This window comes from Centropristis striata, chromosome 6 (assembly GCF_030273125.1).
Source record: "Centropristis striata isolate RG_2023a ecotype Rhode Island chromosome 6, C.striata_1.0, whole genome shotgun sequence".
NCBI classification, from domain to species: domain Eukaryota; kingdom Metazoa; phylum Chordata; class Actinopteri; order Perciformes; family Serranidae; genus Centropristis; species Centropristis striata.
Window position 1 is genome coordinate 15,167,142 of NC_081522.1, and position 9,639 is coordinate 15,176,780.

A 9,639-nucleotide genomic window follows, 5' to 3' on the forward strand; every position below is an offset into this window, starting at 1 on the left:
TCAGGCTTTATACTCCACTACATGCAGAGTAAAAAGGTCACTTTACACTTAATTAAAGGATAATTTTTCAGAGTGAAAATAATTAATCTTCATAGTCCAAACTTTCTAAAATAATACATCTATTTATTTAAACTAATAAAATACATAACATGTTTTTATGTTTTTCTCCCTCATGGCTTGAGTCATTATGTACTGAAAATCAAGTTCATGAGCAGAAAAAAAAAACTTGTGATCCTGAGATACATTGTTGTAGTTGTTGTGGAAGAAAAACAATTTAGGCAAAAGGGGAAGTAATGGCAAGTGGTAACAATATGGTCAACCGTCAACATTTTCAGTTGCTCTACTACTGATTCAACCAAAATGCTGAAACTCAGACAAAAAAACTCTGCTGTATTATAATCTTCACATTGCCTTTAGTTTCAATTGCTTACTTTAGTTTTAGCAAGACCATATCAACAAGAAGACAGCCACATCAAAAGCAAATATCAAAATCATATCATTATTATTTGGCACATTCTTCTTCTGTTCCAAAGCCTGGTGCGTACATTACCCACAATGCAACTAAGTAGCCAATAGTTTGGCCTGAGTTTTTAGTGTGTTGTGGTCACAACAGTATTGTAAGCCTGAGCCACTAGACTCATGCATAGATAAAGAGGGGGCGAGAGCTCCTTTTTTCATACACACACACACACACACAACACCCCAAATTTTCAAACGTTATCTTCAAATTTGTAGTCTTCCACCTCAACAAATGCAAACACAAGTGACATCACTTGGGGGAATTTATCAGGTGCTCCCCCTGTAGACAAAATAGAATTTTTTTCCAAATATACAGTAGAACTCCCCCAACCAACTTAGCCAACTGTACTAACCAACTGTAAAATCAGTCAAGCTTGCCTTTAAGAGATATTGCTATCAAAACTGGGAGCAAACTGCTATTATACAGACTAATTGCTTCTGGCAAGCCTTCTTGCTCACTCCTTTTTTTGTTTGTCCAACCAAATAATTTGTTTGACTGAACAAACAGATATAAACACAAATGGCATCTTCACACATCCCGAGTGCAAACACACACACTGTCTGCCATAGACACAGCTCAGATGTGACCCACAGCTATGTGTCAATTATATAATGATGTTATTACATAATACGGAGTCAGTTTAATAGCAGGAAGTCTTCCCAGTATGCATCACTAACCACTGTGAGGAAACCCCTTTCAGCTGCAACACTGCCCACCCCACTCTGCTGCTCTCTACCTCCACTCGCCTGCACACTTACAGTGTTGCATGCTGACCTCACATTACACAGTATAGCACACAGAAGCATCATTCCATTGAACTTGTTCCTGTTAGCAGCAGTTATTTATTCTTTTAGTACAAAGTGGAGCAACATTTTAGCAAGCTCCTGCTGTAAAACCTGAAAAAATTTCACCATGCAACTCTATACTGGCAATTTTAGAGGTTGTGAAGTCATGTGGTGCCTCGTAGGTGTGCAACATCTGCTGTAAATTAAATATTTTGAAAAACAAAAATTCAACAATGTGATATCAAGCCATTGCAATATGCACTATATTCATGGCACTCAGAGGATGAACTCTGTCGACTTTGATGATACCCTGACTTTTCAACTAGCACCACAATTAGGTGGACTTACGTTATTTCATGAAATGTGTATTGGTATATTCAATGGACTGTCATGAAATGTGGTACAAAAACATTAGCTTTCGGGGCGTCCCGGTAGCTCACACTGGTAGAGCGCTTACCACTAAGGCTGAGTCCTTGCTGCGGCGGAGCCGGGTTCGAATCCGGCCTGAGCTCCCTTTGCCGCATGTCTTCCCCTCTATCACACCCTTTCACTATCACTTTCAATAAAAAGCATAAAAACGCCAAAAAAAGGGTAACTGGTACTGTAAGTTATTAAACAATACTAAGGCCTAATATACAGTATTAGGAAGATCTAACAGTGATATTATTTAATACTAGGTTTGCATTGTGTAGTATAACCATTTGCAATATTCTCCTGAGTGCATTTACATATTTACCGGGCCCTTCTGTGTATTTATTTATACATATATATATCAGGCACTGTACCTTTTAGTATTTCTGTTATACTGTATGTGTTTTAAGTATGTTCACCAATCAAATTTTAAAATAAAATAAAAATATATATTTTAAATTTTTAAGTTTTATTTTTTGATTATGCAGGCTTTAAAATAAAAAATATATCTACAAAGAATGTGAAGACACACAGCCAACACAATTCTTCAAGTCAAAGAATGTCCACATCTTGTACAGATGAAAGATAAATACATCCAGAGTGTCATTTTCCAGACAAAATTGTTGACACACGTCCCCTGTGAAATGGCCTCTGACTGTCCCTCTCCGTCAGTGTGTGCTATTGATAAGAGACCGCATGTCCTGGCTGTCAATCATTCAATCAGTTATGAGCAGGCTGGTTGCGTCAGGTCATAATTTAGCTGCGAGTTCATCAACTGTAGAGATATCACATCATTTCATCACATCCTTTCATCAGCCAGACAGCCTTTCAGATATACTGCTGCTGAGGATTCACCCCAGAAACCAGTTACACAGAGAGCCCCCTGCTGAACGCAAGTGGATCAAAGTCCGGAGCAGATTGATGATTTTTTTCAGTCACATGGAAACAAATTATTTCTCAAAGGTACTGCAAAACACCTTTTACACCATGTAAAAAATCTCCCAAGTAAAAAAAACATGTTATAGTTTTTTTATATGTCATTAAAATCTAAAACAAGCAATAAGTGACCAGTAACTTACAGATAAAGATAAAGAGAAAATTAATGTGGCTAAAAAGGGGACATTTTTACTTTCTTGCACAGACACACACACAAGCCTGTAAATAAAGCCTCTTGACAAGATGTGTGTCCTAGTCTAGAGTGAGCTGGAGTTATTAAGCTGAATTAGCAGGTAAATATGTAAGTCGTTGTTCGTCTGGAGGTTAGGGAGCACTGGAGTCATATCAGGAACTGTCACTAGCTGCCATAACATCATTGAAATTCATAGAGATCAACTCAGTCATAAATATGACAATGTAGGCATGAGATGCTCATGCATGCGCGAGAACATCAACGTACACACTGAATACAAAGATACACAACACGCACTCGCAAACATGCACACCAGAACAAACACCTACTTGCCTCCCAGCGGTCGGGATGTAAATGCATTAGGATCTCAGTGTGTGAAGTGAGACAGAAGGAGAAGAGTGCCAGCTGACACAGGTAGCACAGAGCAAAGTTACAACTTATTACAGCCAATACAAACCCCCCACTGAGCAGGGCTGCTAAGACAACAAATATGAGCAGCACGCTGGCACAGGAAAGCAAAGACAGGAGGCGGAGATGGGTTTGAAGAAAGGGAGAGAGGGGGACTGAACACAAAGCAGGAAGGAAATAGAAAAGGTAAAGAAATGCACAAAGAGATGACACAGTGAGAAAGTGTGTGTGAGAAAGGGAGAGGAGTGTGATAAGCGAAACAGTTTGGCTGGACTTAAAGGGGCGTGTTGGATTAGGACTGTCTACGGAGCCAGTTTTAAAGGTTGCCCAGCATCACTATTTGTCTCACCTGCATCCAAATGATGGCAGGGGCTCAAACATGCATACACACACAAACCCACACACACACACACACACACTGTGGATAGCACCCTCTGCAGCAAGCGAAAGTGCGTGTATTCTTAAGAGAAAGACTTATTGTGCTTCACTGCACCTGTGGCAGGTTTCCAGTATTCAGAGGTAGATAAATGGTCTGCTCTTTTAGGCTGGCCTGCAATCTGACCACTCTGCTGTTTATGAGAGAAAAGGACGTGAGAAAGAGAAGGAGAGAGGGAGAGAGAGAGAGATGAGAGGGGTAGAGAGGTGAGGAGTAAGTGAGGGTTGGAGGATGAATAGGGAAATGCACAGCGGATGATTTGTAACATGACTACCTTCTATTAATCTCCCCTAATGCACTTCTCCACTGCAGGGAGGGAGAAGCAGAGAGCAGTATAGGAAAAGATGACAGAATAAGAGAAAATTAGAAACACATGAGTTTATGGTCAAAAGCATGCAAACACTGAGACAAATAATATTTGAAGCAGACGGGATCACAATCTCACAGTAACCAAACAAGTCCATTACAGTGTGTCTACAGAGGAAGCATCTCTCAGTTGTGTTTTTCCTTCATCCATTCACACACGTCAGCTGTCTACACAGGCTGCGTAACAGTTCACAAGTCTATTTTCCAGATTACTTATTCACTGCACTGCTAATTTATGCTCACATAAAGCATGTGTTCATCACAGGCGGCAATCTCCGTGTCTGAGCATGGAGGCAAACCAGGAAGTGCCTTAAGCTGCATTCTACCGAAAATTCCAGCAGGGGGCGCTAAGTTTGGCTGCAAAAAAAAAATCTGCCCATTCATTTCAGTGCAAAATTTGAAAACTTCTCACTTGATTTTATTACCTCAGAATTTTTTTTCAGGACAACACTATGGTCTCAATCGCTAGTAAAAAATCTCCTTCAATACAATTTGATGTCAATAGTTCTAATAATGGCCAAATTAAGAAGAAAACGGCAACGTGTCAATAAAGTTATATATAACGTTATATAGATAGAAAAGAGGACATTCACCGATTTGGTCTCATAACTTCGACCCTTTCACACTGTATTTTCACTTAATGACAGTTTATTTGAACGTTTTGTTCAGTAAAAATGTCTTGTTCAGCGTTTGGTTGGACTAACAGACACTCCAAGGAGTCTCTGTTCAGTTTTCTGAGGTAAGTAACATACATTTTGTTTTTGTTTTTTGCTAGCCAAAACTAACATCCCAGTTAATGCTCCAGTTAATGCTAACATGAATTAGCAGCGGCTTCTCTCAGTCAGGTTGAGGTGTAGAGAGGCTGTAGTCAGTGTAGTCAGATCTCTCGCTCCTCCACATTCCAAATATGGTCTGCTCCGCATATCGGAAACAAGATGCCGACGCAAGATGGCGAAGAGTGTAACGCTGAACTCGAGGCTTCCAACCGGCAGTCCACAAACCAATGGGTGACGTCACATTGACTACGTCCATTATTTATATACAGCAGGGCTATTCAATTAATTTGGAATGGGGGCCAGTTCATGAATTTGAGGCAAAATAAGGGGCCGGAGAATATAATAACACATTTATGTATTTAATTCCAATTTCATTAATTAATGACTTCAATTCAAAGTGCACCAAAAAGTACAAAACAAAACTGCATAGTGTGCTTCTAATAACATCTTATAACAACATTTTATGTTGCATGGCACTTTCAAAACATTTCAAACTGCTTTCAACAATAATCACCTCACCCATTTTAACCCTGCTAACTGCTAATGAGGAAAAAAAACAGTCTCACATTTTTCTTATCTGCCTATATTGAAAATGCATCAGACACCTCAATATACAGTTCAGTTGAGCCATACCATATCAAGAAAAACTTAAAAGTAAATATTATGAGGTGAATAACATGTTAATTGAATTATACTGTTCAAAAATCAATCCTCATTACTCGCTTGACTATCATGCCTGTTACCTTGCATGTAGTGTGCCAACATTTGCCATCTAATGAGAGAAATGGCATTTTTTTGACTTAGCAAGAGCAGTGAAGTCAGGTGTATATGTTGTCAGAGCAATGCGCAAGCAGTGTTGCAGGTGCTGGTCAGTGAGGGATATGCGATTGTGAGTTTTAATGGCATTCATGTGTGAGAATGACGACTCACAATTGTATGTTGAGCCAAACATTGTCAGAAGAAAAAGTGCAAGACCCCTTGAGTGTGGAAATTTCTCTTGCATGGCTACATGGGTCCAGAATTGTTCAAAACCCGCCTGCTGCAAAGACTGTCGCAAGTCATCTGACGACTGAATGTCAATGAGTTCCAGTTGTAAAAAACCCTCATCCAATGATGGTACAAGCTACTTTCCTTTTGATGCAAAGTCTGCCTCAACATTCACACAGAAAGGGTCCTTAACAAATCTCATCACTTCACTGGAGATGCTGAAATCATCAAACCTGGTGGCAAAGTTGTTTTTCAGTGAATCAATAAAGCCTGACATCACCTCGGTAATTTGCAGGCCAGATTTCCTTAATGTGGGGAAGTGGAGCATCTTCCCAGGACAAAGATCAGCAGAGAAGAGTGAGAGCTTTCTTTGAAAAGCATGAAGTTTCTCCACAAGTTCTGAGACTGTTTTATCTCTGCCCTGCAACTCCATGTTGAGTGTGTTCAAATGATGGAAAATATCACTCAAAAAGCAAACAGTGGCATTAAACTCATCATTTCCCATCAGAGACAGAAATTTGCCAGCTTTTTTCAGCTTTGAAGACTGGAGAAACACCAGAATCTCCTCTTTTAGTTCACAAAAACGTTTCAATGCGTTTCCTTTGCTAAGCCATCTAATGTCATTGTGAATGAGCAAATCTGTGTATTCAGCAGACATGTCAGTCAAAAGCTTGCGGAAAAGACGGTGCTGTAAACTGGAGGTGCACCGGATAAAGTTTATAATTGCCATGACAGAGTCCATGGTCTCTTTTACCTTACCACTGAGTTTGGCACACAGAAGGCTTTGGTGGATGAGGCAATGTAGCGATCTCATCTGTGGAGCTACGGCTGCCATCCTCGCGGAGAGCCCCTGATCCCTGCCCACCATCGAGGGCGCACCGTCCGTCACCAGCATGTTGACGCGCGCCAGATCCAAGTTGTTCTCCTCAAAGAATGAAGCAATTTTGGTGAATAAAATCTCACCGGTGGTGTGCCCCTCCAGGGGAATTAGTCCAAGCAGATCCTCGCAAAAACATTCTCCATCAAAAAATCGCACAGAGGCACAGCTGTGCAACATCACTGTTATCTGTCGACTCATCCACGGCCAAAGACATTACCTCAGCCTTCCTCAGCTTGTCCAAAAGCGTCTCAAAAACGTCCGATGCCAGGGACTCGATTCTCCTCATATTTGACGTGTCGGATATTGGAATTTGCTTGATCGAATCAATAACGCATTTTCGGGTTTTCTCATCTGTTACCACCTCATCAATGGATGCCAGCATACACTCCTTGACTATTTCTGAGTCTGTAAACGGCTTTTTCTTTTTTTCCCAATATCCACGCCACTCGTAACGATGCCGCCGTTGCTCGTTCTTGATCAGTACAGGCCCGGAACAATATGCGGCGTCTTTGCTCATAACAAGATGTTAGCGCCGATATCTTTTGCCTCCGAGCGGCAGAGCCCGGCAGGAAAGTAGCGTTGAAGTTAGCATGCCTTGTGTTGCAATGCCTTCTTAAATTATACTCCTTACACACGGCGAAACACTCGTTGCAGATTAAACACACAGGATTCCCATCAACAGAAATGAACGCGTATTTCTCTGCCCATTCCTGGTTGAACTGCCTGTTCTCTACGTCAACTTTTCTTTTTTTTAAGGTGGAGAGAGACATTTTGTCTAGTTAGCCAACCTTCATGCTTGAAAGAAGCAGGCCTAAGTCAGAGCAGCGAACTAGAGCGCGCAGTGAATGGTGACTTTTGATTGGTCATTTTGCGGTCTCCCAAAATATATGTCCGGCTAAAACAGTTATTCTATTTGTTTTTCCACCATGACTTAAACGTGCGCATACCGCCAACTACTGCACGAATCAATGTACAATTAGTCATAGCCATGCACTATATGAGTCTATCCATATGTAATTGTCACATTACACTCTAAGGGCCGGTACAAACTTCCTAAGGGGCCGGACCCGGCCCGGGGGCCGCCAATTGAATAGCCCGGATATACAGTCTATGGTTCATCATCGCTGAAGTCTTAAAGGTGCACCGAGCAACAGTATGAAATCATGGGATTAAATCCACAGGAACAAAAGACGGTTGAAAACAGAAGGATCAGGACAAGAGAGAGTCCAACATGAATAACAACTATAAACAACCAATACTTAAAACATTAAAGGAAAAAACACACGATTGAAAAAAGCTACAAAACAACACCCGCTTTTGACCCGAAATTTGACAGAAGAGTCTCCCAACATTCTTCGAAGCATATTGGCCTTCTGTTGCACCAGATCACCCTATACGCTGTGTCTTAAGACATCTGGGAGTTTGGACAAGAATCATAAGAGCTTTTGAGTTTGTTGCTCAAGGCGGCTACTTTGAAGGTTTACTAAAAAATGCAATTGTTACGACCTGCTAGCAAACAAAAAAATACAGTTTCCCTTGCAGTTAAATTATTAAATTATCTTTACACTAAATAAAAAAAACACAAATTGATTGATCTCTTTCAATTAAAATTGACTAATTTAAAGTACTAATAACCAAACTTACCACTAAACTTCATTCATTAGCAAAGTCAATCATTCAACTATTAGTAGATCTGGCAAAAAAAGAAACTAAACAAATCTCTAAATTAAATCCAAAATCAGTTTTTTGCTGAGCTGACCCGTTCTTTCCGTATAGCAGCCCCAAAAGGTAACAAGGGGTGAGAAAGTGATCTACAAATGACCATGATGGGGATGAAGTATTTAACCTACATATGAGGTCAAACGGAAACTGAATGTTTTGTGAATGTAATGTCCCTTTAATCCTCACAGTTGCTGCTCGCAGCACATTTCCTACTATTGTTACTACAAAACAATTAACCTACATTTCCGTGTCATTATGGCTCTGATGTATATGCAAATCATCTAACCGTGCATACCTAAGTGGCCACACACACACCACAGTAACGGCTGCAGGCCTGGGTGATGTTGGATGCGGTGCAGCAAACAGAAAAATACTATTCACTCAAACAGTGTAAACAAACATCAACTTACAGTTCTGTATCAGTCCGGAGAGCAGGCTCGGCTGTCGAAGAATCTTCATCAGAGGCAGCTTTTCCGTTCACCAATGGCACAATGTGACCTTATAACCTGTGAACAGTCTAGCAACCCACGCAGCTTCCCCTGCACCGTGGAGTCTATCAGGTTTTAAATCCAGCGCCTTGTCCGGGCGTTCGTGGTCCAGTTTGTTAACTAGCCACACGCGCTAAAGTACACAAAAACACTGCTAGCACTTAATTAGCAGCCGATATTGTAGCCAAACAGTTTGAAAGTTTAGCGGCTAACTTGAGCGTGTTTTGACCTATTTTATACAGTCTACGGTTTTGGCAGCCTTAACCAGCTGAATGCAGACACATGAGACACAGCAACTGTAACGTGCACGCCTCATTAACTAAAGTTAATTTAGTGCGTGCTGGTGTCCTAACCCGTAGACATTTTTTTTAAAAACTTTATTTATGCAACATGGTGCAATACAGGACAATACACCAACAAAAAGCTGTCAGGGGGTTTCAACAATACAGAGACAAGCTTTCATACAAAAACATTGTAAAGTGTACATAAATTAAAAGTTTTTATAGCTTTCACGTTGGTAGATTTCTTAATTGACTTAATGTATTGTTTGGTTTCATTTTCAAAGACAAGAAAGAGGTTTCTGATTAAGGTAATGACATTTATGGATATGCCATTTGGCTAACTGTATTATGAGATTGATGATATAGTAGCCTACAGTGAAACCAAACAGTATATGTTCAAAGCACAGGGACAAATTAGGTTCAATCTAAAAAATAAATCAGGTTACAAAC

General features: G+C 40.4%; 1 long non-coding RNA gene across 2 annotated transcripts in view; it reads right to left on the minus strand.

Moving 5' to 3' along the window:
• LOC131973999 (uncharacterized) overlaps positions 1-8,943 on the minus strand; it is a 182,507-nt gene extending 173,564 nt beyond the window's left edge. For both annotated transcript variants that reach the window (XR_009394598.1, XR_009394597.1), the window contains exon 1: positions 8,831-8,943. This is a non-coding gene — a long non-coding RNA (uncharacterized LOC131973999). The remainder of the gene's footprint in view (positions 1-8,830) is intronic.
• Positions 8,944-9,639: the final 696 nt, after the last annotated feature.